This window comes from Erythrolamprus reginae, unplaced genomic scaffold (genome assembly GCF_031021105.1).
Source record: "Erythrolamprus reginae isolate rEryReg1 unplaced genomic scaffold, rEryReg1.hap1 scaffold_287, whole genome shotgun sequence".
NCBI classification, from domain to species: domain Eukaryota; kingdom Metazoa; phylum Chordata; class Lepidosauria; order Squamata; family Dipsadidae; genus Erythrolamprus; species Erythrolamprus reginae.
Genome location: NW_027248653.1, coordinates 1 through 25,421, shown reverse-complemented (window position 1 = coordinate 25,421; position 25,421 = coordinate 1). Strand labels below are relative to the sequence as shown.

Below are 25,421 nucleotides of genomic sequence, written 5' to 3'. Positions count from 1 at the left end.
GAGAGGGGCGGCACATAAATCCAATAAATCTAAATCTAATCTAATCTATACTTGACCAATAAAGAATTCTAATTCTAATTCCAATTTTGGGTCCTCAATACCCAAACATTTTAAGCTACTGAAAAGCCAGTTTACTGTAGTTTTGTAGCTTCCTTCCTTTTTTTCCCCTTTTTTATATTTAATCATTGTGAGAGAGGATGTTTTGTTTTTCAGGAAGATTTTTATTACTGCAAAACAATCTGTGTTGTCAAAAACAACAAGATAAAAAGAATTTCCATATTACTCAAGGAGAGGTTCAAAGGTTTGAAACCATTTCTTTTTTAAAAAGTGGTTGCTTTATTTTGACATTGCTTACAGAGTTTGACATGCATTTGCAACCTCACTATTATGACAACTGTATTTAATGAGTTGAAAAGATCAGTAAAATATCCTACAAGCAGGTTTACCAATGCCAACGGAAGACAAAAGAGAAGATAATATGAAGTAGAAGGGGGAAACCCCAAACTGAATAGTTCGTGTGTCTGAAATACGATGAAAATACTGCTGTCCTCCATTATACGTGGACTCTTTCAAAGTACTATTTTGGTCACACAGGATTCAAGCCTTTTCTTGAATCAAGCCTGAATGTGAACTTATGAATCTATGTTTTCTTAGCTTCCTTTCATAATAATGGGTGACTGTTACAGATGGTTTATAGCAGTTCCCCTGGAATTAAAAAAGAAAAGGAAAGAAAAATCAGACTCCAGCTTTTTTTATAAAACTAAACACCAAGACATTTCTGGATATTTATTTATTTGATTGGCTGTTCAGTAGATCACAATCTCTGCTTGAGGCAATGTATGATTTTTTTATAACCTTTTATCTAATAATAAATTTGGAATCATCCCAAGATATTCATAATGAAAGGGGGCCATAAATATCAAGCTATCCACCCTTACCATGAAGCTGCAACCAAATTTTCTGGACTTTATATTTTTCCTCTAGCCAGCATAGCCTTTGCAAGATATAGTCCAGCAAATTCTGAAACTGGGGTTGGGGGTGGGGATCTTTAACCAGTGTCCCATGGCAGTTTCATTTTTCTCATTCTCATGGTTAAGATTGCAGAGAATTTTTAAAAAACCAACATGGCAGCTGTACCTGCACAATGAACCTGCCTTATCCTTCTTTTTGTGTCATATTTCTTTAATGATTTTACTTAAGTCACATTTATTATTTGTTTGCTTGCTTGTTTGCTTGCTTGTTTGTTTGTATAACCCCATATCTGACTCTGCAAAGTGACTCTGGGCAACTTACACTCAAAATAATAAATATAAAAATACTTTAAAAATATTCTCCTATAAAAAGGGATCAATTCTGCAATCTTGACTTTTTTTTATTCCTTCTCATGGGTGTAACTAATAGAACAGGGGTGTCACACTCAAGGCCTGCAGGCCAAAATGCTTAGATCTGGCCTTTGGGGCCACTCTGGAAACAGCAAAGGGCTAGGTCGCAGTGCCTCTGCCAGGGAAGGTAGAAGGCTGGAGGGCTGCAGGTGGCCTTCCCGGACTCTATTTTGAGCCCCAACGGCTTCCTGCAGCCCTCTGCCAGCAGAAACAGAGCCCCTCACAGTAGAAAATGGAGCCTTGATATTGAAACGGACATTGAGCTGGTCACATCCAGGCCAGCCACACCCACTGACCCTGAGGTCAAACACAACCTGATGAGGCCTTCAATGAAATCAAGTTTGACACCGCTCGAGTAGAACATTGCATATTTGGTGTTTTGCCATAAGACGCCCCTCTCTATAGTTCGTAAGGACAACTTTGGTTTTTTTCCAAGCTTGCAAAGCTGCTTTGAATGGTTTTCCTGGATTTTCTCTCCAGAAAATCAAAATAGTTGTCCATGCACCTATTCGCAAATACAACTTTGAAAATCTTCTGAAACAGCCATAGAATCTTCTGAAACAGCCATAGAAAGGCATGACTATTAAAAAGATGAATCACATGTATTCTGCGCAATGCCATTGCTCTACTCCCAGTTTCCTGCTGCAACTGACTTTTTACAAAATGCCAGTAACTTTTAATTTTCATTAGAATTTGACTTTCATTATTTTGTAAATAAAAAGTTGCCATACCAATGGGATTGATCTGCCCTATCCATGCCAGTATAGAAGTGATGTTGCAGGGCCCATTCGACCAGGGTGTTCTGGCTGGCATGGTCTAGAGCAGACTTGGGCAAGGGGTGGCCCGTGAGCCGCATACGGCCCGCCCGCTATCTGTGAATGGGTCCGCGAGGTCGGGGTCTGCTCCAGTGCAAGGATGAAGGAGCTCACCGCATCTGCCTGGAGTCCTCCGGTTCCTGCTTTCCTGATGAATCATGAAGAAAGCAGGAACCGGAGGAGTCTGGTAGATGTGGTGAGCTCTTTCATCCTCGCACTAGAGCGGACCCCGACCTCCTACCAAAAGCGGCCGAGCACAGAAACCACACAAACACTCTAGCGCAGTGACAGTGATGCACCGTGTTGCTGTAAAGCAAACAATTAGGGGTCTGTAGAGTGGGTCTGGGTGTTTAGGTCAGGCCAAGGTCTGGGTCTTTACAGTAATGGGTAGAACTGAGTTAATTATATTAGTTCGGCCCTCTAAAACCATCCCAATTTCACATGCGGCCCCATGGCAAAATTAATTGCCCACCCCTAGTCTAGAGGAATAGCCTTCTCTGTCATCGCTCCTACCCCTTGAAACATCTTGTCCCTGGATTGAAGTCTGCTCCAGCTAACCTTCCACAAGAACTTAAAGTCCTGGTTCTGACAATTAGCTTAGGACTTTGATGGAGAGGCTTCACATTGTGGCTATTGTCTATTGTTGTTAGAGTTGAAAGAGACCATGAAGGCCATCATGTTCAACCCCCTGCCCAAGCAGGAACCCTATAGCACACCAGCCAAGTGGCAGTTTAATCTTCTCTTAAAAATGTCCAGAGTATTGGAGTTCACAACGTCCGCTGGTAGGTTGTTCCATTGGTTGATCACTCTGACTGTCAGGAAGTTCGTCCTTATCTCCATGTTGAATTTCTCCTTGGTCAGCTTCCAGCCGTTGTTCCTCGTCCGGCCCTCTGGTGCCCTGGGGAATAAAGTGATCCCCTCCTCTCTGTGACATCCCCTCATATACTTGTAGACTGCTATCATGTCCGCTCTGGCCCTCCTTTTCTCTAGGCTGTCCATGCCCAATTCCCTCAGTCTCTCTTCGTAAGTCTTGGTTTCCAGTCCCCTAATCATCTTGGTTGCTCTTTTTTGCACCTTCTCCAGAGTTTCAATGTCTCTTTGAATATTGATTGATCGATTAATAACAGACCTCACCTCCGCCCCTGCTCATCCTACTCCACCCCTCTTCATCTTTCAGTTAGGGTTGAATACTTGTAATTTTATAGTGTTTGATTTGTATTGTGCATAGATTTGCACAGTATCTTTTTGACATTGCAACCCAGATGTAGGAAATGACCAAGCTGAGCCCAAAGAGGAGTCAAATGCATCATCAGTCTCAAGTCCCTCCCTATCCACAATGGATCTAGGTCCAACCCAATTTGAATTCCACCTACTTTTATCTACCGCCTATTAACTCTATTAGTAGTTCAGATTGTCAGTAGTTCAGATTCTCATATAGAGCATAAACGTGCAATAAATCTTCATATCCATTTGAAATGCCTGGATTTTCTGATTTTCCTGTGCTTGACACTAGAGTTCCCCTTTATAAGATGGGCATCCAATAAATTCAATAAATACTATCCCTCAGTAGCTTAAAATACATGCTAAAGACTGATTAAGTGCAATCTTTCAGAATTCTGTAGTCGGAAAGGATAGATCTTAATCCAAATGTAATGGACCCAGGAAGTCTGTGTTATGTAATAGCAGAAATAGCCCTTAGCCTTGTATACCACTTCACAGGGCTTCACAGCCCCCTCTAAGCATTTTACAGAGTCAGCATTTTCCCCCCAATAATCTGAATCCTCATTTTACCGACCTTGGAAAGATGAAAGGCTGAGTCAACTTTGAGCTGGTAAGAATTGAACTGGTAAACTGCAAGCAACCGGCAGTCAGCAGAAGTCACCTGCAGTAATGCATGCTAACCAGTGCGCCATCCCCATGTCAAATGAAGCTGATTACCTACTATCTTGTCATGATGGAGAGACAGTTAATTCCATCTGCTTCTACAAGCTAGCCTACTCCAGGGACACTGATTTTGTGATGAGTATTGTTTTTAATTGCCATTGGCTCTTAGTGAACATACCGAGAACAAGACGAGATGCACAACTATTGTCATAATTCCTGGCCTGCATGGAAAATTATTCTTATTTAGGGGTATGAATAGCTAATTCATCTGAGGCATACAGGTTACATAAGAGCTCATCAGTGCTCTTTTTCATCAGCATTATAAATTCCATCTAAGTAGGCATGGGAAGCGTATCTCCTTTTTCTAAAATCAAAGCTGCTCCTTCAGATGTTCTCTGGTGACTTCTAGTTTCTCATCCCTTTGTACAAGAGATCTAAGTCTATCATTCCCTCTCGTGTCTCCATATGGTACAGTTTCCCAGAATTTTTTCCTTCGGTCATGAAATGACAGCAGAAATAGATTGTCACGCTGGACAATTACAATTTACTCTGGGGGAGTCGAACTCCTCTGGGTGTCTTGAAGCCTTACTGTAAGTTATATTTACTTAATTTATGCCTCTACTGACAAATAATTAGGTCAGCAATTAATTTTAAAATGCAAATGGACTGCATGCTTTCATCTTTTGAGAAGCATGCACCCTTTGTCTTTCATTCATTCTTGCATTAAAATCTTAATGGGTTTAGTTTAGTCAAGGAAGAAAATTATACTTTCTAAGGCTTTGTTTACTTGATCGAGTTGGACTTCTTAAAATTAAATATTGACAGTAAATGTTTGTTCAGATCATGTAAACTAGAATTCAATGAAATAAAAGAACGTAAGCCTGTAGTGCTGTTAAATTTGACTTCTTTTAAAGAAACTTATTTTGCTTATAAAATATTTATTGACCTTGCACAGCCCACAGTCCTTGCAGCAGTGTCTGCCAATTTTTGAACAGTTTTTCTAAAAATGGGAGATGTTCAGCATTAAAAAAAAAATCCCAATAGATAGAGCTATTGCCTACCATAGTTTTTGTGGTTTATAATATTCCATACTTTAACATGAAAGTGTAACGCCCACACGTATGGATGAAACTGAAAAATATAATGTGATAAAATTAAGTATATGTGCAGTAACATTATTTAAATTATTATAAAATTATTGTGTGATATCCTCTTCCCTTCTGCAGCAATAGAAATTGCTTGTTTGCAAAAGTGACAACTTGGCCTTGCTAGGAACCAGTTCAAGGCTTCAAATCAGCCCTAAAATTGTCCTTTCGAGTTGGCATAAAATGCTCTTACCACCAAGTTTCAGCATTCCAGAGTGGGAATTGGGTGGCACATGTATTTAATAAATAAACTGTTCATAACAATATGAAGCCACAGCTACCAGTTTTTTATCTAGGGTTGGCCATCTTATGTATAGTTTTTCCCAAGAACCAATTATTCTTCACCTAATCATCCAGATGTTTATATTGGATTTGACATTTTTATTCACATATCAATTCCTTCCCAAGGACCTGGGATAGGTAGATGTAGTTGTTTGATGGTGTTAAAGATTTAGTTGCAGGATGTAAGTTGTTCCAAATAAAGCTGCCTTTTGCAATTGACTGATTATGATTTTGTCAATGCCAATGGTGTTCAAGTGATGCTCCGGAAGTTTTGGAATTGTATCCAAGGTGCCTATTAGTTTTGGTACCATTTTTGCTTCTTGAGTAAGCAAAAATGCTAGATCAAGTCTAATCATCTGGCTGAATATGCAACTAACCATGTAATTTACAACTACCTTCCGTAAAGTTCTTAAAACCCACCTTTGTCGTCAGGCATGGGGGAACTGAAACACCTCCCCCGGCCACGTACAATTTATGTATGGTATGTTTGTGTGTGTGCTTGTTAATATAGTGGGGTTCTTTTTAAAACTATTTTAAATACTTAAATTTATTGAATCTATTTGGATTTGTACGATTGTTTATATTTTTGTTGTGAGCCGCCCCGAGTTCGCGGAGAGGGGCAGCATACAAATCTAAATAATAAATAATAAATAATAAATAAACTGTTCATTTAGTAAGCAAACTGATGTTTGGCTGAAACAGAGTGGAAGAAATGTTAGGATCTGCAATCTCAGTAGCACAATGAAAATCTGCAATGAAAACCCATTGGTAAAGTAAACCAAACTATTTCCATTCGGCACTTGTGATCAGGAGCTAAGCCTTGAATGAAACCTAAGTAAAATGTACAAGTGCAGTAAATTTGTATTCCACGAATACATGACTGGCTGGTTTCATTGCCATCTCAGAAAGCACGGTCAACCATTCTGGGCTGGAAAAATCTAATGACTCATATGACAGCAGGATAATATAGAGACAGCACTACCTCTCTGCTGCTACCTAGTGGTGTTCTAAACATTTGCATTCTCAATCCGAGTATTGTATTGGCAGTTCTGTGTTAGCAAAAACTTCAGAAGAAAAGGATTTAGGGGTAGTGATTTCTGACGGTCTCAAAATGGGTGAACAGTGCAGTCAAGCGGTAGGGAAAGCAAGTAGGATGCTTGGCTGCATAGCTAGAGGTATAACAAGCAGGAAGAGGGAGATTATGATCCCGCTATATAGAGTGCTGGTGAGACCACATTTGGAATACAGTGATCCCTCGATTATCGCGAGGGTTCCATTCCAAGACCCCTCGCGATAATCGATTTTTCGCGATATAGTGGTGCGGAAGTAAAAACACCATCTGCGCATGCGCGCCCTTTTTTTCCATGGCGGCGCATGCGCAGATGGTGTTTTTACTTCCGCACCTGGGAAGACCCAGGGAAGGTTCCTTCCGCCGCCCAGCAGCTGATCTGCTCGGCAGCGCCGCAGCAGTGAGGAGCCGAAGATCCGGGTTTCCCCGCCGCCCACGCAAAGGGGAAACCCGGATCTTCGGCTCCTCGCTGCTGCAGTGCTGCCGAGCAGATCAGCTGCTGGGCAGCCGAAGGAACCTTCCCTGGGTCTTCCCCGCCGCCCACGCGCCGCTCGAGAGCAAGAGGGGGAGAGATAGAGAAAGAGAGAGAAGGAAAGAAAGAGATGAGAGAGGGAGGAAGAGAGTGTGAGAGAGGAAGAAGCAAGAGAGAGAAAGAGAGAGAGAAAGAAAGATGAGAAAGGAAGAGAGTGACATCATCGGGTGGGAAAATATTTTTAATTAACATTTTTTGAAAAATCGCGATATAGCATTTCGCGAAGATCGAGATCGCGAAAATCGAGGGATCACTGTACTGTGTTCAGTTCTGGAGACCTCACCTACAAAAAGATATTGACAAAAATGAACGGGTCCAAAGGCGAGCTACAAGAATGGTGGAAGGTCTTAAGCATAAAACGTATCAGGAAAGACTTAATGAACTCAATCTGTATAGTCTGGAGGACAGAAGGAAAAGGGGGGACATGATCGAAACATTTAAATATGTTAAAGGGTTAAATAAGGTCCAGGAGGGAAGTGTTTTTAATAGGAAAGTGAACACAAGAACAAGGGGACACAATCTGAAGTTAGTTGGGAGAAAGATCAAAAGCAACATGAGAAAATATTATTTTATTGAAAGAGTAGTAGATCCTTGGAACAAACTTCCAGCAGACGTGGTAGATAAATCCACAGTAACAGAATTTAAACATGCCTGGGATAAACATATATCCATCCTAAGATAAAATACAGAAAATAGTATAAGGGCAGACTAGATGGACCATGAGGTCTTTTTCTGCCGTCAGACTTCTATGTTTCTATCCCAGATCTTGTCTCCCTTTACACTGGCATCCTTCCGTCTCGAAAGACCATGGTATCATCCTCTGGATTGCCCAGAGCAAAAAGTCTGGGTAGGTTAGTATGGAGGATAGACTGTTACCCAAGCAGCAGATCCCCAGGCTCCCCATCTCTGAAATAATCCAATGGAATGGCAAAGTCCAATACGATTGGTCCAAGCTACGTCGCAGAAGTTATCAGAACATAGCAGTACAGACACAAACGGCTTCCAGACTCCGGCTCCGGATTTTGCCTCAAGGTTTACTCCTGAAGCCTTTTCCAATGATGGATATAGCCACAAGGCAGTGGAGGTTTGCAGGCAGAGTTTCCCTTTTCCTAGTGGTTGGCCAGGGTTTCTTTTGTGTCTTGCCATTCTCTTAACGTACCACATCACTTGCAGAAACTGCCTTCATGACCTTTGACCTTTTCTAGTAGGTATCATCTGCTCAAGCTGCTGGAATCTGTAACAACATTGCCAAAAAAGCACTAAGAGTTATTAATCTAATCCTGTGTAGCTTCTTCTCTGGCAATATTAATCTACTAACCAGAGCATTCAAAACATTTGCTAGACCAATTCTTGAATATACCTCGCCTGTCTGGAACCCACACTGCATATTAGATATCAATACAATCAAGAGAGTCCAAAAATATTTCAAAAGAAGAGTTCACCACTTCTCTGCTAGCAACAGAATACAATATTCTACCAGACTTGAAATTTTGCACTTAAAGAGCCTAGAACTTTGTTGCTTTTGATCTGACCTAAATGCAGTTCACAAAATCATTTACAACAATGTCCTACCTCCAAATGATTTCTTCAGCTTCAACCGCAACGATACACAACCACACAATTGATTCAAACTTAATGTCAACCGCTCCAAACTTGACTGCAGAAAATACGACTTCAGCAACAGAGTAATCAATGCCTGGAATGCACTACCTGACTCTGTGGTTTCTTCCCCAAACCTCAAAAGTTTTAACCTTAAATTATCTACAATCATCCTCACCCCATTCCTAAGAGGTCTACAAGGGACGTGGATAAGTGCGCCATTATGCCTACCACCTGTTGTGGTTAGCTCTGGCCCAGCTCCTGCCCCAAGGACTGTGGATGTGGGGGAGACATCCACATGCTGCAGGCCTGTTTTGCCCCCGGTGGAATCTGCTGATGAAGGCTCCTTTGACCAAGAAGACATGAGTGACCGGGAGGAGGAGAGTGTGGCAGACAGCTCAGAAGGAGATCAATTATCTAGCTCCTCCTTGGATTCAGAACAAGAGTTAATGATACAGCCACGCATGCGGAGAGCGATGCATAGGCAACAACAACTGAGAGATTATTATCAAAGAAAATGAGGCCACCTGTGGTTGGGTGGGGCTGTGGTAATTAGTGAGGCTGCTATAAATAGCAGCCTGTGGGTTTGGCCATTGTGGAGGATTATCTGATCATTGTGTTTCATGACTGCTTTGCTTTCTTTGACCTTTGTGTGCGGATTTTTCCCCGCTTTGAAACTTACCCAGAGCAAAGTGTGTTTCACTTTGTGAAAGAAGAAGGACTGTGAATTGCCTCACAGCTACAAGCTAAGTATCACAGAACTGATAAGGGACTTGTACAAATTACCAATTTGTTTGGAGACAAATACTCTTTGCTATACAAAAAGAGTGCTCTGTTTATTTGCATTTTCGGTATAAAGAACATTTTCAAACGAATGTGTGTCTGAAATTGTATCTGTGCATTTTTGGGAGGATTCTACCAGAGAGCTCGACAGAACACCATCCCTGTCCTACTATTGCCTAATTTACCTGTACCTATCTGGGTAATGTTTATGTTTATACCAATACCTGCTACCTTGTACATACGTGACAAATAAATAAATAAAAAATAAGATAAGCCAACACGAAATATCTATAGATGGTAAATAACAGAGTGCAGTCTTCACCACTGTGATGCCTTCAGAATTATGGGAAGTGAAATACAGCATTTTTTTGAAAGATGTCAGGGTAAGGAAGCCTATTATATTGGATAATAAAACATCTGTAGTACTCTTTTCTTACTTTGTGTTACATTAACTTATTATTATTTATAATTGGAATAATTGCGAGGATAAACACTTGCTCCTCATTTTTTGTCTATCCACTTCAGATTTTTCACAATGGAAATTAAAAGACCAGCTAAAATCAATAAGAATGAATTTAATATATTTACAAAATGAAATCTTTGTGTGATTTTTAAGTACGTCTCTCTCCACTTATACGATCAGTTTCATATCAAGAATTAGTAGAATAGATGGTTTCCTAAAGAAAAACTAGATAGGTTTTCTAAAGACCCTGGTACTGTTGTTCTGAAAATACATTCATAGAAAGAGCTGACAAAGGGAGCAATAAATATTTTCTTTGTCGCATGAATTATTCAAAAAGGTGTCACTGAAAAGTCAGAGTTATGTTTTTAATTCTTTTTTTTTTCAAAATAGAATCACTTAGTGCTTTTGAAATCAAAACTTCATATATCCATTGCTGTTGTAAGTGGGTTCTGCCATTATGAAAGTCTGGGCTGCTTTTCATATTTTCAAGGATATAATCAAATCAATTCTGTCCAGTTCTTGCAATGTCTCCTATTTCTGTAAGGAAGAGACAGAGACTTGGCAAATTCAGGCTGAGTAGAGGACTCATGATTTTCAACCATAAACCCAGGCAGCTGACTTTCATACTCCTGCTGCCGGTTAACTGCATTCTCACCATATGACCCCTGATTCCCTGACCACCCTCATTCTCTGGGCCAGCTTCTTTCTCTACAACTATCTCTACTGTTGGCAAAGACATGATATTGCAACTTGGGAACAAATCTCATCCAGTTTCCCAGACTCTCAATCTGGCAAAATCCAGGATGAGAATCAGTCAAGATGGAGAAGGATGACCCAGTATGGAACCTTTGGTTATCTAATGTAGATGATTGGTTTGTTTGTTTGTTTGTTTGTTTGTTTGTTTGTTTATCTATCTATCTATCTATCTATCTATCTATCTATCTATCTATCTATCTATCTATCTATCTATCTATCTATCTATCTATTTATTTATTTATTTATTTATTTATTTATTTATTTATTTATTTATTTATTTATTTATTTATTTATTTATTTATTTATTTATTTATTTATTTATTTATTTATTTATTTATTGGATTTGTATGCCACCCCTCTCCGTAGACTTGGGGTGGCTAACAACAATGATAAAAACAGCATCTAACAATCCAATCCAATACTAAAATAACTAAAAAATATCCCTTATTATAAAAACCAAACATACATACAGACATACCATGCGTAAATGATATTCTTGCCTAGACTCTAGTCTGTCTTTCTATGCTCAAAAGGCAACTAGATTCTACCATAATCTTCTCCAAAGTGTCAACATTTAGAGTAACCACTTTGAGAATTCTTTTTTCCTGCCATCTTGGTTTAGAATTCTGGTTCATGCACAACCTCCAGAAAGTTGAAGAAAGGTCATTCTAGTAAAAAGCTCCTGAGATACCTTCAGTTGGAACAGAGATGACCACAATGTAATGAATTGTACTGATGTTGTCTCTGTGATGTACATCATTATCCGAAGAAATGTTCTCCACAAAATACATAGATATGGGGACACTAGTTGATCACCATGTTGTCAGGTTCATCCACCTTCAACTATACCAGGGATTGGCAAAGTTGGCTCTTCTATGACATGTGAACTTCAAATCCCAGAATTCCTCAGCTAGCATGCTTGGCTCAGGAATTCTGGGAGTTGAAGTCCACAAGTCATAGAAGAGCCAAGTTTGCCTGTCCTTGAACTATACTGTTGGGATTATTATTTTCTATATGCCCAACAGACATTTAATCTTTCATATATTTGTTTGTTTGTTTGTGTGTTTATGTATTTATTTATTTATTAGATTTGTATGCCGCCCCTCTCCGAAGACTCGGGGCAGCTCACAACAACAGAACAATACAAATCAAATAGTTAAAAACAATTTAAAACCCTTAATATAAAAAACAATCATACATCTCATACAAACCATACGTAAAGCGGGAACGGCCCAGGGGAATCAATTTTCCTATACCTGACGGCAGAGGTGGGTTTTAATGAATTTGCGAAAGGCAAGGAGGGTGGGGGCAATCCTAATCTCTGGGGGGAGTTGGTTCCAGAGGGTCGGGGCCACCACAGAGAAGGCTCTTCCCCTGGGTCCCACCAGACGACATATATGGGGTGAGCTTGTCTGAAAAAGCCCATTCTGGAATATATTGGATATGAACTAGTGTTCTCCCTGAAAGATTGCCACTCAGGGTTTTGCCACATAAGTCTCCACTAGGATCAATGCTATGAGGTAGCATTAGTTTAGCAGCTGTCTGATTCTTCAGCAATAGAAGCTTGTGGAGTTGCGGATTAGCTACTCAATCTAGTGGCAATAGCTTTCCAATAGACATGTACGGAATCATTGATTAGTTTGTCCTCTCCTTGTTTGCATTGGAACGCTGTTCAATTTACACCAATTAAAGAATGCTTGGTTTGTGTATTGAAGAATAATTAAGGGACTGAATTCCCTATAGGCTGCTAAAATGACATCTGACTGGAATGGTGATTACAGCATGAAGGCAACATTAGTATTTAAATAGTTTGACTGCTATATAAAATCGTTACAGCAGCTCACCATGAAAAAGAGCATTAGTTAATTTTGCCTATAACTGAATTATTTCTATGTATTTCCCTAACCCATTTAAGCATATTTGACAAGGTTAATCTTAAAACAATCCCACAGTGATCGGTTTCGGATCCAGCTAAAAGCACCATTTTTAATCATTAGAAATATTTCACAGCCTATATATGGCTGTTAAATCTAAATACAGAAAAATGCCAAAGCACACTTAGATGTCTGTTTCATACCAATTCATTGTTGTTTTTGAACATGAGTGACTATATACCATTATATAAATTATTCCATGGTGATATACCAGATCAGGGAACCCCAACCTTTTGGATCTCAGGGACCACCAAGGTCATAATTTTAAATCCCGTGGACCACCAAATTCATGATTTTAAATCCCACAGACCCTAATTCATAGTTTTAAGTCCCACAGACCAGTAATGTGATTTTTTTAAAAAAAAGATAAATACATTTGTAAAATAATGATCAGAAAATTTCCATTTTATTAATATGAAATGCAGCTATTTAATATAACTAAAGTATAAGTACTGTATATATATAACCCCTCTCTGACTCATCGGAGAGGAACGGCATAAATAAATAAATAAATAAATAAATAAATAAACAAACAAACAAACAAACAAACAAACAAACAAATAAACAAACAAACAAACAAATAAATAAATAAATAAATAAATGTTGTCTGGTGGGACCCAGGGGAAGAGCCTTCTCTGTGGCAGCCCCAGCCCTCTGTAATCAACTCCCCCTGGAGATTAGGACTGCCCCCACCCTCCTTGCCTTCCGCAAACCTTTGAAAACCCACCTATGTCGCCAGGCATGGGGAAATTGATATACCCATAGATGTTCCGTTTTATGTATGGTTTGTTTGGGCTGTATGATTGTTCTTTTTATAAGGGTTTTAAAAATTGTTTTTAATATTGGATTTGTATACTATGTATTGTTTGTTGTGAGCCGCTCCAAGTCCTCGGAGAGGGGCGGCATATAAATCTAATAAATTATTATTATTATTATTATTATTATTATTATTATTATTATTATTACTACTACTACTACTATTACTATTACTATTATTATTATTAAATAAATACACAAATAAACAAATAAATAAATGAATCTTATTTAATTATAGCAAAATCATAAATGCTCATTTATTCATAACAAAATCCTTAAAGGTTATTTTAATTGTAGCAAAATTAGTGAAATTTTTGCAAAAGAATTGAAGCTTATTTGACGGTGACTTGCTGATGTTGTTGGGAAAGTCAGTCCCATATTCCAGAGCTCTAGCTGTAGTCCCTTACCTCTCCTTTCCTTTCCTTTTTTTCATTCTTTCCTTCCCTTCTCTTTCCTTTCCTGTTCTTTCCTTCTTTGCTCTCTTGTCCTCCCCTTTTCTTCTTTTCTTTTCTCCTTTCCTTTCCTTACCTATCTTCCTTCCTTGCTTCTTCCTTTCTTGTCTCCATCTCCTTCTTTCTTTCTTTCTTTCTCTTTTTCTTTTCTTGGCAGCAAGAGATGAAAGTGCTCTGGCGGGGAGGGCAGCCCAGAGCCACCTCTGCCCCTCTTGCCTTCAGCTCTGGGAAATTCAAGGCCAGGCAGCATCAGGGTGCACATCTACAGAGCTCTGCCAGCCTTAGGGGCTGGCAGGAAGTTTGATGGGGCAAGGAGACAGTGCCTGGAGAGCTGGCGGATGGGGCTCCACCCCAGAGCACCCAATTTGCACTGAAAGATGTTGAAAATGCAGGGCATCCTGCATAAGCCACGCCCACAGTGTGGTAGTAAAAATTTTGGTAGCCCTTCACTGGCTTTGCTGCAAGCTAACATCCAGCCTGCCCAGTCCCCAGCAAGGTTGGTGGCCAGTGGGTGGGCAGGTGTGTCCGCAATAGACAGCACACTCCAACTGCTTCCTGGACTGGATGCCGTTTACCAAGATTTCTCCATGGACCACCAAAATTTTTTCACAGACCACAGGTCACCAGTTGGTGACCTGTGTACTAGATTTTGGGTTTTATCATGTAAGAAATAGTTCAAATCCATGCTGATCTGAGACCTTGATTGGATAGTTCTGCTATGATAATGAAATTAACAATCTTTTCTTACTACGAGCAGTGGTCCCTCTAATTTTTTTTTGGGGGGCGGAAAAGTATAGTGTCTGAGCGGCAGTCCCTTCGGGACTGGGTGGCACAGAAATAATAAATAAATAAATAAATAAATAAATAAATAAATAAATAAATAAATAAATAAATAAATAAATAAATAAACAAACAAACAAACAAACAAACAAATAAACAAAAAACCCACCCTGTTTTGTCTCAGAGAATTTCAAAATAAAATACTGTACTGTGTGTCTATAACAGTGAGCTCATAATAGGGCAACTCTATCAATATCAAAATGCCACTTAAATAGTTGAGCTAGTTTCAAACTAGATTTTGATTTTCTTTCTCTCTTCCTTACTCCCATTCTTTTTCTTTCTCTTTTCCTTCCTCTCTTTTTTCTATCTGTTTCTCTCTCTTCCTCTCTTCCTCTCTTCCTCTCTCTCTACTTCCCTCTCACTCTTTCCCTCTCGGCTTCTGGGCAGGTTTGGAAAACTCTGAGTTGATGATGATTTTTAAGTGAGCGATTGCTCACTGTTGAGCTTAGAGGGAACTATGACTACGAGTACCATTAGAATAGGATTTCAAGGAAGTGTTCTGGAAGCCCAATCAGCAGAATGAGCATGGTCAGATCTCTAAATGCTCATTCATATTTGAAATGGGAGCTGGGGGGAAAAGACACAGAGGTTAAGTGTAGTTTAAAAAGAAAGAAACCAAACTATTGAATAAAGACATGGAGAAACACAAAAGATATGGATGTGAGAAGTATCGAGCAGAAAAGATTCCAAATTTTATTTTTATTTTGCTTGTAGGTCATTCCAATTGCAACCGCTTTTCACAGCAGCAAAAGCAAATGGGAGGTCAACCATATGGCAAGCAACAATGCCTGAATGATAGATCAAAGCTAATTTAGTGGATTCGCAAATTGTGTGGATCAGATCTAAACATTTAAGAAACTGAAGATTTTCTACCATTGCTTAAAATTGCTGCTCACAGAGGTCAATCATGCAAAGGATCCCAAGAAACACACAGCAAGTGATTAGTACGTTGGCAGCAAAACAGTTTGGCAGCCTGATCTCATAAATTGGCTTTAGCTGTTGTAATGTAAACAGTAGTTCATCTTGCACCACTTTCTTGGCGCCAGCACTAATGAAACACCCCATTTTATTCAAATTCAGATTCCATTCCTAGTCTGGCCTGAAACATTGAGCATCACTTGTCTTATGTCAGAGCTTGAGGCTAGAAGTTTCTACCATTTTGCACAAGATTAAATCTTTACAACCACTGGTCCAAGAATATGTGAATTGCCTGCTGGTTGATATGTCTGGCTAAGTCCAAAGATGATACAGTGAAATTCAAATCGAGTCCAATTCTTTATTTGTTTATACCTAATCAGCGGTAGGCTACTAGCCAGAACGCTAAATTGGGCTCGCCTCCGCGGCGCCAGCATATACGACATCCAGCAGCACATTAAGCCGCTGCCGTCGGTCTCTCCGCCCTGGAGCTCCCGCTTGCAGCCACCGGCATCCTGCTACTGCCCAGTGCTGCTGCTGCCAGCATGCTCCCGCTGCCAGTGCCCTCCTGCCGGGCCCCAAAGGTCACTTGACACCGCCAGGGAAGCTCCCAAATAAGAAGTTACACAGTTCTGAACTTGGATGAGGGAGGGAGGAAGTGGTTCAGGGTAACCACACACAAAAATATCTCAGGATATGTCTAGTAGATTAGAAGGTTGTAGCTTAAATCTGGTAAGATTTTGTCCATCAGGTGCAGCGGTGGGCTACTAGCCAGAAACGCTAAATTGGGCTTGCCACCGCGGCTCGTGAATCCTTGCATGACCAGTGCGATTTTGTTTCTGCACCTGTGGAGGTAGCGAAATCATGCATGGAGCCGCAGGTGCGCCCATGTTTTGGCATGCGCGGAAGCAAAAAAACCTTGCCGAAACACAAGCGCACCTGCGGCTCCGTGCGTGATTTTGCTACCTTGACAGGTGCAGAAACAAAATCGCACTGGTCATGCAAGTAGTCACAAGCTGCAGCAGCGAGCCCAATTTAGCGTTTCTGGCTAGTAGCCCACTGCTGCACCTGATGGACAAAATCTTACCAGATTTAAGCTACAACCGTCTAATCTACTAGACATATCCTGAGAGATTTTCTTGTTTGGCTACCCTGAACCACTTCCTCCCTCCATCACCCAAGTTCAGAACTGCGTAACTTCTTATTTGGGGCCTCTTTCTGATATATATTGTCTCCTCCCTAAAGGGATCTTTGGTGCTCTTACTGAGATTCCCTCCCACTCCTTCTCCAACTGCACATTCTCTAACACAGTGTTTCCCAACCTTGGCAACTTGAAGATATTTGGACTTCCACTCCCAGAATTCCCCAGCCAGCGAATGCTGGCTGGGGAATTCTGGGAGTTGAAGTCCAAATATCTTCAAGTTGCCAAGGTTGGGAAACACTGCTCTAACAAATAGTTTCCCATCCTTAGGACATCATTATTAAGACTCATCCCTATTGCAAATCCTGGAGAACCAATAATACATGTTATCTCTAGACTCTAAGAGGTAGTACCTTAAAATCTTGCCAACAGCACAATGCTCATTGTTCTGTGTTTTTAAGATTTGAAACACACTAAGATGCATGTACACTGACTGCTTATTATTTTATCTCCACTACCTTCTTGTCATGTCTACAAAATGTTGTGATTCCGTCTGAGGCTCCTCAGGGAACGGCTGAACCTCTGCCGGCTCCCTGCTCAGAGGGGGAGGATGAGGAACAGGAGGAGGAGGAGGAGGCCCAGGCAGAAGGGGAGGAGGAATATCAGGCCGAGGGAGAGGGAGAACAGCCAGAGTCCCCCGGGGTGGAGCTCTCCCCAGCAAGCAGCCTGGAGTCCTTAGATGAAAATGCTCAAGCCATCATCGATCACAGGCAGAGAAGAGCAGAACAACGAAGGGGACAATTAGCCAGGTACTTCCAGTCCTAAATAGGTAACAGCTGGGTTTGGGTGTGGTTCTCCCCAGAAAGGCTGAAAAGGCAGACCCACCCTTCCTGTCTTGTGGAGTATTATCTTTGGGAGTCCTGGGACCTGGCTGTGATCTTTGGCGTCTCTGATTCTGACTTGTGGCCTTGAAGGCTGAAACCTTGGGGGAAAAGGCGTGGGGGCTTATTCTCCACAGTGGTGTGTGTGCCAGCAAGAAGTCTGCTGTATTGTCTGGCCATCAGGACTTTGCTGTGAAGCCTCATAGCCTGCCTGTTGGGAAGAACAGGTTTTTCTCTGTGTTTATTTTTCAAACTTTTGCTTTTACCAGCGTGTCTGCTTGCTTTTTCCAGTTGGTGTTGAAGTCTGGGGGCACCCAGACAGAACACAAAAACAGTATGTTTATTCTATAGTTAGGTATTTCAGCATATTATGCTGATCATGGACCAGTTCAAGACCTTATGGCAACATCCTCTATTGAAGTATTTCTAGGAATTCTTTGAAACATGCTCTTGTTTCCAGTATGCTCTTTAACTGATAGAAAGCTCTATTGTTATAAAACAGAATAAGCTTCAGCATAGGCCCCTAGGGGGCATTAAACCAAAGTCACAATTGTTCCCAAATGTTCTAACAGGCATATATCAACCATTGTGTATAGCAGTAATTTAGCATTTTTATTTGATTTATTTTTGGTTCTGAATGCTTCTTTTAAACTCCCCTTACTCATTTGGTCTCTTCACATCACAGTACTCAGAACATTTGTATTTTATCTGCTGACTTTCTCAAAGAAATGCAGCATCTTTCTGTTTTAATGTTTTTTTAATCCAGATTATAGCAGAAACAAATAAAATTGTAACTTAGTTCTTGGCTTTTTTTAAAAAAAAAAATTAAATAACCTATAACAAAAATACCCAAGGGGTTGGAGTAAAACTGATACAGGGGCATTTGTCAAGTCACCAACTGGGAAGTGCTGTGTGAATACTCTATTTTTAAAAGAGAAAAATAACTCCCAATGGAATAGTCACCACCCACACAAATTTAGCTGGACAAGCATTCATTTTTTAAAGTCATGCCAATTTGAAAGATGGCTTTGAAAAAGTCCTGGCCGTTTCAGTACAGTTTAACATATAACAGCTTGCTGAAGATATGAATAGTAACCAAACAGTAACTCTATTTTTCACGCTTCTTTTCAGAGTTCCAACTGGCAATAAGGGTTTAGTGCTTAATTCTTATACATTATATGAAATATGAGGGCTTTACACCTTAAAAAGAAATTGCTTTTCAACCTCTCATCATTTCTTTTTATTACACATGTGCTCTTAGGTGGATAACAGATGGACACAACCTACATAATAATAAATATTCACACTCACATGCTCCATTCTCAGATTATCTGTAAACCAACAGGGCAATAGAAGGGGCTATGTTTACCACCATTATTATTAAAGGTGTTCCTTAACCCTTTGCATTCCTCAAGACCAACTTTGTATAAAGTGTAAAGTGACTGGACTTCTACTGAGAAAATGCTTGTGGGATACACTTATCAGTCAGTACCAAAGATCAAGAAGTCTAGAAGATGGTTGTCACAATATGTTCAAAGCCCTGTCTTTTTTCAAATGGGTCACACAGTAACTTTATTTTTTTTAATGTATTTATTTTGTCAATCTCGTATTAGATAATATATATAAGTATATACATCGTTTGAATACATGAAATGAATAAAAATAAAAGGGAACATGAGGACAGGGATGGTAGGTATGCTGGTGCACTTATGCATGCCCCTTAGAGACCTCTTAGGAATGGGCCGAGGTCACCAGTAGACTGTCTAAGGTTAAATTTTGGGGGGAGTTGGGGATGAAACCACAGAGTCAGTTAGTGTATTCCAGGCATTGACCACTCTGTTGACGAAGTCATATTTTCTACAATTGAGTTTGGAGCGGTTCACTTTAAGTTTGTATCTATTGTGTGCTCATGTATTTTTGTGGTTGAAGCTGAAGTAGTCAGGTAGGCAGGTAGGACATTGTAGCAGATGATGTTATGAACTACGCTTAGGTCATACTGAAGACGGCATAGTTCTAAGTTGTCTACACCCAGAATTTCAAGTCTTGTGGCATAGAGTATTCTGTTACAAGCAGAGAAATGGAGGACTATTCTCATGAAATATCTCTGGACACTTTCAATTGTATTAATGTCTGATATGCAGTGGGGGTTCCAGTCAGATAAGCTGTATTCAAGAATTGGTCCAGCCAATGTTTTGTATGCTCTGGTTAGTAGTGTAATATTACCAGAGAAGAAGCTACATAAGATTAGGTTTACAACTCTTAATGCCTTTTTGGTGATGTTGTTAGAGTTAGCTTAGATCAGTGATGGTGAACCTATGGCACAGGTGCCACAGGTGGCACACAGAGCCACATCTGCTGGCACACGAGCTGTTGCCCTAGCTCAGCTCCAACATGTATGTATGTGCTGGCCAGCTGATTTTTGACTCACTCAGAGACTCTGAGATAATGTTTTTGATTTCCAGAGAGCCTCTGGGAGGATCGAAGAGGGTTTTTTTTTTTAAATCTCTCCTGGCTCCAGGGAAGCCTTTGGAGCCCGAGGAGGGTGAAAACATGAGCCTGCTGGGCCCACCAGAAGTTTGGAAAGAGGCCATTTCAGGCCTCCAGAAGGTCTCTGGGGGGTGGGAAGATGCTGTTTTTACCTTCCTCAGACATTTAATGATGGGTGTGGGCACTCATGCATGTGTGATAGCACATGCACACACTCTTTTGGCACCCAAGGAAAAAAAGGTTCATCATCACTGGCTTAGATCATTAGATATGAATATTCCAAGGTCCTTGACAGAGTGAGGGTCATCTACAACAGTGTTTTTCAACCAGTCTGCCGCGGCACACTAGTGTTCCGTGAGTCATGGTCAGGTGTGCCGTGGAGAAATTAAACATGTGTCCCCCAAACTATGGCCCGTGTGCTGGCCCATGGAGGCCATCTATCCGGCTCGTTGTCAGCCGCCTCCATCCGAACATAAACATTCCCCTCACAATCCCTCCAGCTATCAGCAACAGGAAGAGTGGAGGCACAGGAAACACTCACTGACCAATCACCTTCTAGGATTCATCCTGATCACTAGTGATGAATCAATAGCAGGCCACCTCTCATAAAGCTAAAGTTTGCTGATCTTCCTTTGGACAATTTTTGGTTATCTGTTGCCAAGGAGTTCCCCGTTCTGGCCAACAAAGCTATTTTTGACATTGCTCCCGTTCTCAATCACATATCTATGTGACCTGAGCTTCTCAAGCTTGACTGCGATAAAAACTAAAAACAGAGAGACTAAGAACTGTTGAGGAAGAGCTTCGTGTGTGTCTTTTTACCATTCCTGACAGGATCTCCCTTTTGTGTTCATCAAAGCAGGCCCAGGTTTTACACTAAGTGAGTATAAATACATTTAGAAACTATATTATTAACTATATGTATAATATGTGCTGTGTTAGAGTGTCATTTTGTGTCATTTTGGTTGGTGGTGTGCCCCAGGATTTTGTAAATGTAAAAAATGTGCCATGGCTCCAAAAAGGTTGAAAATCACTGGTCTACAAGATTGTGTCCACTCAGCTTGTATTTATGTTCTGATTCTTTTTGCCAATGTTTAAAACAGAACATTTGTTGATTGAGATTTGGAGTTGCCAATTGTTTGATCATTCTGACAGAAAGTCAACATCTTTTTGAAGGGTAGCAGCATTGTCTGTGGTGGACTCAATTTACACAATTGCTGCCATCATCTTGTCATTTCTTACATTTTTGCAAATGCCCTACCTCACACCGTATCTGTCTTAGTGAGGTTTTGTCAGGATACATATAAGAGAGACAATTTTATGTACTGGTTAATGCTCCAAGCTAGAAACTAGGAAGCCATGAGTTCTAATCCTGTTTTAGGCATGAAAGGCAGCTGCTGTCTTTGAGCAGTCACTGTCTCTTGGTTCATCTCATAGGATTAACGTTGTGGGGAAAATAGGAGGAGGAAGGAATATTTTTACCACTTGGAGTAATTTTTAAAAATAATATCAGGATTTTAAAAACTAACTAAATAATAAAATGAACATCAGTGCCTAGGTACATAGACAGAACTCATATTTTTACATGTTAGTAGTCTGACAAATCTAGTCTTGTTATTAAATCAGAATACCATTGGAAAAGCATAGATAAATTTGCATCTTTTAAAACTACAATTGATCCATTTATCCTTAGAATGAAATGCTCACCCAGCCACAAGATAATTATTGTGATATAAGGAAGGCTTACCTTACCTTACCATTCTCAGTAATCCAAAATCCCAGCAATGGACTCTAGTCTTTAGGGTGGTGTCTTGGCAGCTGTTTCCATAATAACTGCATGCATAAACTGATACTGTTAAAAAGAAAACAGTTTTAAATCAGGAAGCCAGAGTCAGAGTTAGATGGTGACATATAAATCTAACAAATAAATAAATTTAAAGAGCAACAGAGCCTTTGTCCTTCAATCATAGGAAACAGCTTGATATTCCAGAATTAAAGAAAAAAAAATCTCAGTTATTAATAGGCTTAACGTTTATCTACTCTACTCTGATTGGTTATGTTACATTTCATAGCCTTGTTCACAATAATCAGTTGGATTTCTTAACTTTATAAATTATATTAGAACACACACTATATTCCCAATCTTGGCAACTTTAAGATGTGTGTATGTCAACTCCCAGAATTCTAAGAGTTGACGTCCACGGTTCTTGGAAGTATCCAGGATTGAAAAACACCAGTTTCTATATTATAGTTTATAAACTACATAATATACAATTATTGAACTGCATAATACAGATATAAAGAAAGTTTAGCTATGAATTTAGATTCACACATTCCCTTTCTGGCACTCTCTGATTAATCCTGTGTCGGTTTGTCTAACCATTTAAACACACGAACAGTAGAAAGTCTGATCAGTTCTGCAGCACAATGAATTAGCATTAACACAGGAAAGATTGTGCTTGTACCTCTTGGGATTGCAGGCACTTTTCTCAGCAGAGGAATCCAAGAGTACTGAATATATTTCCTGCTCCGTAGCTCAATTCAAACATATATTTTGCTTGGGAAGTCATTTGTTGAGTTTTCATAAATGTTCTTCCTTTGATGGTTGCAGTCACACTGCCTGCCAAGGTATAAAGTTGAAAGTTGGCAAGCAATGTGGCTTTTCCCCTTTCCTCCACAAAACCTCCCTCCCCAGCCCACACACACATAAAATCACAATTCCCACAACCCACTCAATTTGCTTTCCGTTTATCAGGAATGCTCAAGGAAAGAAGCTTAAAGAATGTTATTGTCTCAGTAATCTTCCAACAGTCTAAACATGGAAGACAGGATGATGAGTTATAAAATATATCTGAGAATTAATTGCCTTGATTCTTGTATTGTGTTGCTGCTGCTGCTGTTGTTGTTGTTGTTGTTTTCTTAAATGCTGGTGCAAGGGATTTTTTCCCCACTCTTTGATGCATTGAGGATTAAACCAAAATTGCCTGGCCATAAGTGTATAGCCTTTGTGATTTGATTCATTATAAGTTTTAAAAAGCAAAAGATAAACAGGAAAGCTAGTCTGTATTTTTTACCTGCCAGATACTTTTCATTTTATCTGCAGTACTGCCAAATACTTGCATCTAAGAAAATTCCCACATTCCATCATATGAAGCTAATAGTCTGAATCTCTTTCTTTATCAATATGTCATGCAGGAATAACCTGGATACTCGCCAGGCATATCAATTTTGAAACTTGGTTGCTTCTGATAAATATCAGGATTAAGCCATTCAAAACTCCATCTTAAAATGCTGAAAAATTCCAATAATTAATATAAATACACATACAGACTCAAAGGATGTTTGCGATGGTGGTGGGGTGAGCCATCATCACAGGGGTCAGAGTTTGGCTCATGTGGTTATGAACACGATATTGACTTTTTTACTCCCCCTCTGGTGTACACCTTGGAACTTCCAATATATTGGCAGCTGCCAAATTAGATGCCTTCAAAGCAAATTAACAATTGCATTGGGGACACGTTAATTCAGATGGCTATACATTACAGGCTATACGATGCTTCTGATTCAGTTTGCCTACTATAGGAGAAATTATCTTCCACAGATTTCCTTATGCCTGTTATGAGTTGATGGGTCCAAATTTTAATAGGGACATCCATAGTTGATGTTATCGGTATTTTTGCAGTTGTGAAAAAAAACATGGTCATGCATGAGTTACTCTGAGCCAGCATTTTCCTTCAGTATCAGATTTTAGATAAATTCCACTGTGAAGCACACACATAGGCAAATGAGTGTACATTACGTACTTCTCTCTTTATAAACCATTATTTTGTTCTTCACCTTTCCACAGTTTTTATCCATATCTCCTATTCTCTGCTTGCATTGCTGTCCTTGGCCTGGGAAAACAAAGGCCTATGACAATTCCCCATGGCCAGCTCATCTTAGCCAATTTGGCATGGCCAACTTGCCACAACCAACTTGCTGCAGGACAACTTGCTACAGGACAAAGGTTAAACCAATATCATAGTGGAACAGAATCATTAAAGAATGTGTGCAAAAGGAGGGACAGAATGAAAAATGAATGGGAAAAATTAAAATGGTTAAATTGGTACTTTAATATATTTCGGATCTCTATTTCTAGAATGCCTGTGATGTGCTTTGGCAGACCTTGATTTATGTTTGCCAATAGTGCTGCTCCACCAAGGTGATAATGTAGTCTATTGGTGAGCATCTATTTACATGCTTCTAAATTTCACTCCAGATTGTGATTCCTGCATAGATCTGGACTTTAGAGATCTATACTGTTGTTTCTGGGTCATTGTAATCTTTTCTTCCTAGATAATATGTTTGTTTGTTTGTTTGTTTGTTTGTTTGTTTGTTTGTTCGATTTTTATGCCGCCCTTCTCCTTAGACTCAGGGCGGCTTACAACATATTAGCAATAGCACTTTTTAACAGATGCAGCATATTGCCCCCACAATCTGGCTCCTAATTTTACCCACCTCAGAAGGATGGAAGGCTGAGTCAACCTTGAGTCGGTGATGAGATTTGAACCGCTGACCTACAGATCTACAATCCTGCAGAGCAGCACTCTACCTGATGTGCCACCCCGGCTCATATTTCTATTGCATATTGCATATTGCATATTGCATATTGCATATTGCATATTGCATATTGCATATTGCATATTGCATATTGCTCATGATGATGATGATGATGATGATGATGATGATGATGATAATAATAATAATAAGAAGAAGAAGAAGAAGAAGAAGAAGAAGAAGAAGAAGAAGAAGAAGAATTTATTAGATTTGTATGTTTGTTAGATTTTTATTAGATTTTACTTCACTACTTTTTAATGCTTAGCTGTGATTCTCTAGCTTCTGCTTATTTCTTGTACTAGTTTGTTACCTATTTTACCCTCAGGCAACCATTCTGATATCTCTGATACTTTAGCCACTACTTTATTATTTTCATTCACTGAATATTCTGATCTTTATTTCCTTTCCTTCTTCTACTTTCTTGTTGTTTCTTAATTATCCAGTAACAGGTGACAACTTTCCTTATTCTCTGTGCTTACCATCCTTCCCCCCAGCCCTTTCCTTCCATGTTCATCGTCTGACTTCCCACTCAACAGGAGCCAACTTCTGAACTTCTGCAGAATGCCAATCTGCACACTTGTGTCCCTTTCCAATCTTGGGCTTTTGTATATCATCTTGCTGGGGAATTGCTACTACTGTTTATTACATTGTA

The 25,421-nt window shown here is 39.8% G+C and overlaps 1 long non-coding RNA gene across 1 annotated transcript; it reads right to left on the bottom strand.

Moving 5' to 3' along the window:
- Window positions 1-288: 288 nt before the first annotated feature.
- On the bottom strand, window positions 289-22,784 carry LOC139156108 (uncharacterized). The gene is made up of 3 exons (XR_011557228.1): window positions 22,639-22,784; window positions 21,926-22,025; window positions 289-705 (listed from the first exon to the last, which is right to left on the bottom strand). It is a non-coding gene; the product is annotated as an uncharacterized lncRNA (long non-coding RNA).
- Window positions 22,785-25,421: the final 2,637 nt, after the last annotated feature.